Source organism: Passer montanus, unplaced genomic scaffold (genome assembly GCF_014805655.1).
Source record: "Passer montanus isolate IOZ18808 unplaced genomic scaffold, ASM1480565v1 scaffold17, whole genome shotgun sequence".
Taxonomy (NCBI): Eukaryota; Metazoa; Chordata; class Aves; order Passeriformes; family Passeridae; genus Passer; species Passer montanus.
In genome coordinates this window covers 14,382,864-14,392,308 of record NW_024364270.1, presented here as the reverse complement: position 1 = coordinate 14,392,308, position 9,445 = coordinate 14,382,864, and positions in this window count along the sequence as shown.

The following is a 9,445-nucleotide window of genomic DNA, read 5'->3' as shown; positions in this document are numbered from 1 at the left end:
AGGGAAAGGGATCTTCTTCAGGGATTAACAGATCTCAGAAGAGGGGGATTGATTTTTCCAGCCAGATATTGCTTTCATTTAGGTTATGGGTGGCATAATGATCCTTACCTCATGAATTTCAAGGGAAAAACAGAGCATATATCTGTCTGACAACAGATTCCCATTTATCAGGGGCTATAGCCTCAGACACATTTCAAGCTTTCATTAATTAGTTTCACCATCAAGAAAAATTATTTTATTTTCTGCCACTCTTTTTTACTGCTACACTAACCCTTCCCTTGGGCCAGCAAAAAGGACCTGACTTGAATACAGTAGTTAGATGACTTCAAATCGTACCAGGGAAAAAATATGTAAGCAAATATGTAAGTATATATTGGTGAGTTTTCAACCCGGGTAAGTTCCTCCATACTTGTTTATAATGAACAAATGTGATTAAATCTTTGTGCCAGCACTAGTGGCTGAGTGGGATGGGGATGAGGAAAGAACAAAGCAAATTCTTTCAACTACAGTGCCACTTTATGGCATCTGATATTGCTCATGTAAGCAGTCCTGGCCTGGGAAAGCTGCGAAGAATTGGATGTGGTAACTGTGGAAAGATTTGAGGAAGCCCCTGTGTCTTGTACAACAGCTTCTTGTCTTGGTTTCTTTGCTGTCTAAGTCTGTGCTTTCAGTTTAGAAACTGAACACAGTTTAGCTGGGAGGAGGTGTGGGTTGAGGTTACTGTTCACTCATGGCTTGGTTTGAAATTTCCTTGGGTTTAGCCACTGTGTACAATGCAATTGTAAGTTGTGTTTTTGCAATCATTCTTGCTGAGGAATAGTCAAAATTAGCTTGGTCTCTTTTGTGAGTTTCCTTTTAGTTAAACACCAGACTGCACGTGCCTTTATGTAGCTATTTACATGCTATTTCTAAATACGTCAGCATAAATTAAGATCAGTTTGTCCACAAATATGCATAAAGGTATAGGGATGTGCAGCTGTGTGCCACCATATGTATGTGCATTCAACCTACATGGCTTCATCTGGCAAGCATGCAGGGCAAACAGATTTTACTCCTAAATTAGAAATTAGTCAGTATGTAATCATGGGGACATCATGTAATTGCTCTGTGCCTCCTCTTCCTATTCATAAGCAGTGTGAGAAGGAGCTGTAGACATTGGAATCACACCATGCCAAGCAGATGGGAATTAGAAGCCAGGCATGATCCTTTGGGTCAGCATATCCAGCATCCTGCTGGGGAACCACGTCACTGCTCTGCTGGAAGAAAGGAAAGGTTTGAACCACAATGGAGCAGGACATCGCTGAAAGCAAATCTCTACCACTGAGTATTTCACTTTGACAAACTGATGCCATGCCATGAAGATCAACTCTTGGCAAACATTGTCCAACCCCAGCCAGTTCTTTTGTCTGTGACAAAAGGAGGCAGGAACAGCAGCTAAATTGTACCTGCTTTATTGCAAAAAACATGGTAAAATTTCAAATGTGTTCTTAGCTGGAAAATAATATTTTTCACTTAAAATATTTTTATGAGTTCTTGTTTAGTTTTACCCCACTGATAACAGCTGATTGTACAATTAGTAGACCACAATAATAGGTGTGATCAACCTCTAGTGTCTAAGTTTATTTCAAAAAGTTTATGCAAAATTTTAAATGCATATCCTTCAGCTACATAGCCTGTACTCCCAACAGTCATATATGTCTGTAGCACCCAACTGGAAACAATAAAACTTGACTTTTTTTAAAAAAGTAAGATTTTATAAATTAGGCATTTTTTTTCCTGTTTGAATTTGGATAGCTGCCATTAGATATCCAGTATTTCTAGATTTGAACTTTTTGCAGTAGTGGTGCATTGCAGCTTTGTGCTGCTAAATATCATTCCCATCTTCTGTGGAACAGGTTGCTTGCTGCATTAGAGGAACAGAACTACTTTATGACCTTTAGAAGTGACTAATCCAGAAAAATTTCACCTGTTAGAATCTCTTATTTTCGCCTACTTGTAATTTCCAGAACTGTCTAATTTGGAGCTGAAATTTCCCAGGCTGGAAGTACTGAGGGGAAAAATAAAAAGAAATTTCAATCCAGGTAGGCAACCCATGTTTGTAATTTTAAGAGGCTCAACCAAGTAATACTTTTTAATGCTGTTCTTGTAAAGTGATTTGTTTTGGAACTACTAATTTGCATTTTCACTAAACTCGGTACATAGTGACTAACTTTGATTTCTCTCTAGAGAATAATATTGCTGAATGCTGTCACTGTCATGAGTTTTGCCTCCTCCTCAAGCTTTTACAGTCCCAGGAAGGCTACAGGTGACATGCTGGGAAGGCGACCTCACAGGTCAGCAAATTCACGTCAGCAGGTGCAGCAAGGTGAATGTCAGTTTTGGCCGTGGGTGTCCCCTAGATGGTGTCCCCAGATGGTGTCCCTCACTAGTGCAGAGATCCTCTTCCCTGCAGAGATGGGAGGAGGTAATCCGGTGCTGAGGCAGTCACGAGGGGATGGGAAGGGGCAAGGTGACAGGTCAGGGAGCTCAGACATGAGCTTTCCTTGCCGTGTGGGGCAGCAGTCACTGCACCACCAGTGCCACCCAACTCTGGTAATCCCAGCACTGCCTTCTCTGACTCTCAGTTAAGGGGGATGAACAGGGTGATACAGCCAATGAAGCATGAATTCATCTCCTCTGAATAAAACACAGGCACAAATTGCCCCGGGATTGAAGTCAGCATCGTAAGGTTGATCCTGTTGTGCCTGGGAGAGGTGGTGCCTGTTTTCTTCCTAATTGGTGCTACTCACCCCTTCTAAAGTGCTGCAAAGGAGTGTGCAGCCCTTGGGGTGGGAAGGGAAGAAGGGGATGGAGGCTAGATAAAATGCCAGGTAAGGGAGCCAGTATTCAGCATGGAGAGCAAAGAGAGAGAAGGCACTTTGAGGTACTGACACAAAGCCCCTGGTAAGGGTTTAACTGTGTTTTCCAGCCCCAAATCCCATAGGAATCCCTTCAAACTACCTAGCCACTGGACTTGAGGGCTCTCAGCTGGATGAAGAGCTGACCCCTGAAGACATGACTGTGTGCTCCATCTCTCCAGCTCCTCCAGAAGTGATTTCTTTGAAAGATGGAGAGATTGGAGATTTAATACTTGTCTAAGCAGCTTTCAGGCTTGTTAAAGTGCTAATCCCTTAACCCCTGTCACAAGCCTGAAGGTGTGCAAAGACTTCACATGTCACTTCACAATCCCCTGAGGAAGCAAGGGAAACAGGAAGACAGAGAAAGGAAAAGGATTTTGTAGGGGATGAGAGAGTAGGGGCAAAACAGAGCCAGTTTCCTTCAGAGGGTAGCCTGAGGATGGCTGAGGATGGACAGAGCAGCTCATGAAGGAGAGAGAGGGAGAGCTAAGTTGGTGGGAGGGGGTGAGTGAGGGGACAGGGGTTGGTGAGGGGAAGGTGGTCCCTGTCATGGGGGAGCAGGGGTGTCTTCTCTGCATCCCCTGCACTCCAGAGCCTGGCATGCAGGAAAGCAGCTTTTGCTCTCCATCCCTCACTTGGTGCTGTGGCAGAAGTCAGTGTTCTGCAGGTGAAGGTGTCCTAAAGAAGTCACCCACCAGAGCTGGATTTAAAAGGGGACTGGATTATTTTAGGACCTCTCAGAAAACAGGTGGTTATGTAAGGTCAAATCTCAGCAAGTGTAATCAAATCTCAGTTCTAAGCTGATCACCAAGCAGGGTGTTAGGAGTTATTTATTCAAGCATTCCTCCCTGTGTTGTGACTTTCTTCTGAAACAGCCAGAGCTGAAGCTGGGACTAAATTAGGAGAGCTGTGGCATCCTCTCCTCCTCTGCTGACCTTGGGAAATCTCCCTCGCCAGCTGCACCCCGCCATTCCTGTGCTAAACAGTACTCTCAGCAAGGAACTTGATTGCATACCAGAATTTATGGCTTCTAGTCAGGTTCTGTCCAGCCTCTTGCTAGCTCTTAGGTGCCTTATATACCCTGTAGCTCAGGGCATGCTGCTTGCAGCTATATGACATCTCTCAAAGCCATGAGACAATAATTACCAGCCTCTCTGTGGCAGTGTTTTTCCTTTATTGCACTTGTGCTGTTCATATATTATTGCTCTCACAGCCCTGCCTCCATAAACCCCCACAGTGTTATTATGGTGGATTCTCGTGCAAGAACTGGTGTGAGAATTGCTGTTCCTCCCACTCCTTCTTTTTCTTTTATATTGCAGACTTCAGTGTATAAAGGAGAAAAACAAATGTGGTGTTCAACACGAGAGCCAATGACTATTGAAATTCTTGGTAAATATTATCCAGTTTTGTATATTCACAGAAGATTAACAAGCAATGAATGTGCAACATTTGCACATGATGAGCGTTCTCCTCCCAGATCTATTAGAAACAGACCCAGAAATAATCCATGGGAGTTTAAGTGGGTCTTGATGAAAATTGTATCATACCAAGGGAAAGTATGGCAAGAAATCATCCTACTGGTCGTTTTCACTGTCATCATGTGCAGCATCAGAGAGAGTCCTCAGAGGAGAATGTTCCTAAGGGACTCCATCATTGGCCTTCACAGTGGTCAGTGGGGCAAAATTCCCCATTTTCTCTCCCTTCTTTTCCTTAATTTTCTTTTTCTTTCTAGAATAACCTTCAGCATTCCAGTCAACCATCAGCTGTCAGTGTCCAACAAATAAATCTTCATGTATACAAAACTGTCAGAACATCCTTTGTGCAAAATGCGCCTGCCCCACATGCAATGATGACTACTAAACAATTCACTTTTTCTATGGTGTGCTTATGATGCTTGACTGGACCAGAAAGCAAGCTGCAGGTCCTTGGCACAGAAACATCCTTAGCAGCCTCCAGTAAGAAACTTCAAAGCAATTTGTAGGTGTGTACCTCCAATGGGAAACAAGAGTGTAGAGGATCTAAATTAAAAAAAAAAAAGGTTGGAATCTGACAGTGAAAGGTCATTAAAAACAAAAACAAATGAACAAACAAACAAACATTACAACATTAAGCTCTACAGTTGTGCAAGATCCTGAGGGGAAAACAGAAGGCTTAGTATTAGCAGTACACCTAAGCAATAAAAGGAGATTTTAAAAAAATTTTTTAAATTTATTCAGATTTTCATTCCCTGGCTTTTTCCCTTCCACAGTTATATCCACCAGGGATCTGCTATCACATGGCAGCTAGAGCATTTAGCATCCATGTGTCTGGGAGGTGAGCAGCAACCCAAGAGACAAGATAATGGAGCAGGAAGAGCTGCCTCCTCTGCCCATTAGTCAAATGTTCCCAAGGAGAGTGTGAGGTGCTCCCCAGAAGCAATCATTTCTTTCTGAAAGCCTCAACTGCTATATGAAGAAAATCATAATAATGGTGGCAAAGGGCTAAACTGAATGAGATTGCACAGAGGTGCTTTTATGTGGTAGGAGGAGGAAGGAAGAATGCCTCTTGCGTGGGGTGAAAGCCAGGGGAAGATATGTGCCCCCTTAAGAAGAAGAAAGAAACATTTTACCAAAATGTTTAGGAAAGCTTTCCTTTATTGGGCTGCTGGTTGCCAAGGAGAAGGAACCAATCATTCAAAAAAAAAAAAAAAAAAAAGAAAGAAAAAAAAAGATGAGAAAAATGAGAAAAGGAGCTGTCAGGAAAGAAGACATCTGGAGCTGACTTGTGTACAGTTTCTGCTTCTTAGCCCAGTGACACTGAATAATTTGCTACACTGTTTTAAACTGAACAAAGCTCTGGAACAATCTGATTTTCTGATTTCTATTTAAATAAAATCACACCTATTTTTTTAACAAGGCAGTATTGCTTCTCTGTTTAGTTCAATGCATTATTTTAGAAAGTGCTAGTGTACCATTTAATCACTGTTCACAGGTGCATGGCATGTAATTCATACAGAAGGAATCAATTATGAGAAAAGAAAAATCTGAATAAGACTCTTGAGACAATACTGTGGAAATTCTGTGATTTTTTTAAGGGCAACCACAAGCTCTGATTTATGGCAGTCACATAGATAACCAGATTAACTACCTGGGCTTGATAAAAAGGGAAAAATGCTGTTTTTGTTCAATATATCAATGTTGAGCTTGTTCTGTACATGTCATTCAGGAGAAAAATAATCATATAAATGAAAATAGCAGATATTTTAATTGTGAACAGAGTGAAAACAAGAAAATTATGGCAGTCACATAGATAACCAGATTAACTACCTGGGCTTGATAAAAAGGGAAAAATGCTAAGTTTTTGTTCAATATATCAATGTTGAGCTTGTTCTGTACATGTCATTCAGGAGAAAAATAATCATATAAATGAAAATAGCAGATATTTTAATTGTGGACAGAGTGAAAACAAGAAAAAAACAAGAAAGAAAGGATTTTTTTTTTTTAATGATCTAACAAAGTCAGTCCTATTGTGTCATTACCAACAGCCTGGATGCAGACATTAAGCAAAGTGAGTGCACAGAAAGGATGCTCACTAATGATATTGCTTTCTCTTGGGACAGCTTTGCAATGAGCATGGGGATGCTCTTAAACAATGAATCAAAGCACAGTTAGAAACACTGAGCTTTTTGTGCTGCATGGCCAAGAGCATCAGCCTCCTCAGCAGATGCCTGCATGGCTGAGTCTCATCTGCAGGTCTGTGAACTTTCTCTCCACCATCACTTCCATATTTACAAATAAGAATGACAAAAATATAGTTCTCTCTCTTGAGATCTGATGGTGAAAAGGGCTATAAAAAAAAAGAGTGGATTTCTTTTGGTTTTCCTTTTATTTATGGCAATCAGGGAAAAGTTTCTGTAAGTTACTAAAATCATGCTAACATAGCAATCTTGTGAGTATGAGATACTAAGCCTTGGTTTTCTGTTCCAAGAAAGACCAGACTCATTACTGAGAAGAAAATATAACTCTGGTAACTAATGAAGTGTAGGACAGACTACATGGTTTTATATCATCTGCTATAAAAAGCCCCAGAATGTCCTGAAGCATTTGTGCCTGGAGGCCTGGGGCCTGTAATGATGTTCTCACATGTGCAAGCAGAGCACCCTTGACCGAACAAGAAAAGCAGGGCCTTCATTTTTTCCTGAAGAAGCTTTTCCCATGGCCATTTGGCTTGAGGACTCAGTTATGTCCCCAATACCCAGTTTGTAGCACAGACAGGGCCATTGCTGATAGTTCAACAAAACCTTCTCACTTGATTTCTATTTCCTCAAAGGATCCTTTTCTAAGGTTGGTCATGAAAATCTCCCTCTTGAGTCCTGGTAGCAGAAAAACAGACCTCAGCATCTTTCCTCTCTGCCCTCTTGCCAGAGAAGCCTCCAGGGTATGAGTGGAAATGAGTATCAAGATCAGGCTCTTCTGCAAGCTGAGCCCAGTGACACTGAACATAACTTTTGTATCCAGCAGCAGGCACAGATTCCCAAAGTCAGCACACCCCATTTATTGCAGGCTGTTATAGATGCTTCATCCTGACACCAAAATAACTGTGCAAGATTTCCTGAAGGAAAAATGATAAAACTCTTCACGAGCGTGCCTTCCTCTTTGCATTTTTTATGGACTGATTTGCATGTAGTCAAACCAAGTATCTGTGCCAGGGAAAGCCCAATCCCCTGTATCTGTTCCTCTTTTCTGCACTAGCACGAATGACAAGAGGCTTAGGAGCATGGTCAGCACTGCAGGAGGGGGATTTCAGCATGTGAGTCCTCATTTGCAGGCACCTGACTACACTGAGTTTCTCACCACAACACTGTTGACATGACAACCTCACTGATCTTCTCTGAGACCAACAGACAATCCCATTCTACATCCAGGTCCTGCCATGACTCCCTCACCAGGGATCCAGAGGCACTTGGTAGGCTGCCTGTCTTCAGGGAGGAAACCAACATTTTACTGCCTGGTTAATTCTCTGCTCACTTCCAGCTAGGTATATCTTTGTGGCAAGTGATAAATCTCTATCAATAAGGCACAAAGTCTCCCAAGTATGTGGCACAAGGTATAGAGACACATTTCAAAAGTTGTTGTGGCCCACACCAACCACAGCCCTTATCAGCTGCATCCTTGAGACTGTGCCTCAGCTGGGATTTCCTCCCACAGTCCCATGAGCTCAGTCAGCCTCTGGAAAAATCACTGTCTTGTAAACTTGTGTTTTCTTTGTCATTCAAGTGAGCTGCTATTTCTGGCATAACTACTGTTTCCATGGCTACACCAGCTCATAAATAGGGTCAGAAACCTTGGAGATGTTTTTTAAGTGGTTCCTTGGAACAGAATATAATCCGGCTGGAGGTGATGAAGCTCCTGAATTTTCCTTTGAGGCCACAAGGACTGCACTCCTGCTACCACCTGGACACCTTTGTTTCTGCTGCAGCTCTGCTCTGGATCCAATGGCAGCTGTTGTGGCCAAAAAAGTTGGCACTGGCTTTCCTGGGGAAGAAAAACCTGGGCAGGGAGGGGCAGGGACTGGGTTCTCAGTCCCTGGGCAGAATTCCTCATCCATCTGATGTGGCAGCCAGGCACGAACATGAAGCAGGTGCCTCTTGGTCTGAAAAGAAGCTGTGCACTCACAAGTCTGCAAAGTAAATGCCACCCACTTTGTGAGGGGATGGGAGACAGAGAGTATGGATGGAGAGAGAGGACTGATAATCCTGGGAGATAAGAAAGAACATGAGAAGTGGGGGCCTTTAGGGAGTTTCTGTCATGTTTTGCCAGTGGTAAAAAAAATATCTTCATGTGACACCATGGAAATTTTTTTCCCACAGTCCACTTTTTGTTAAAGGGAAACAAGACAGATTTCACTGGGAAAACAGGAAAACAAAGGGAGTATTTTGAAAACAAACAGCCTGAACATATGTAAATTTTGAAGCCTCAGGAAAGAGGAGTAGAGCGCTGTACAGCTGATTTCCCCAGCAACTTTACCTAGATAGAAGAAGGCAGAAGGGGAGGGGGAGCCCCTGGAAACCTGTCTGCAGCAGATGGAGGCATGGGAATGAGCAGCGGGAATAGGAGGGAGTCTGCTGCCAGCAGGCTGCACCTCTTTATATCCACACAAGCAGGTCCCTGCCCACAGAAATCACTTGTGCTGTCAGAAGAGGATGAGTGCAATGAATCTCCACACATTTGTATACAAGCTGCAGTCATCACAGGGAAAGAGAGGATGCCAACAAGATGCTGCCCCCGTTCTCTTTCCTGTGCCCAGAAATTTCTGCACAAGTCTCTGAAAGCTGTGTGATTGTCTTAAATGTGTGGGAATATGTGTTTGCTCCTTCTCTGATTGAAAGCCTCTCAGCTACATCCAGGATTTACTTCCCAGCTTCTCAGTACCCACTCAAGGGCTAGGACCTTATTGATTTGTTTTAATGTAAGCTAAGAGTCTCACTGAAGGATTCATCTTGTCTAACTTCAGCCGTCTGAAAGGTCAGAGGCCTCAGCAATGGGACTCTTGCTCAGCACCAGCACAGT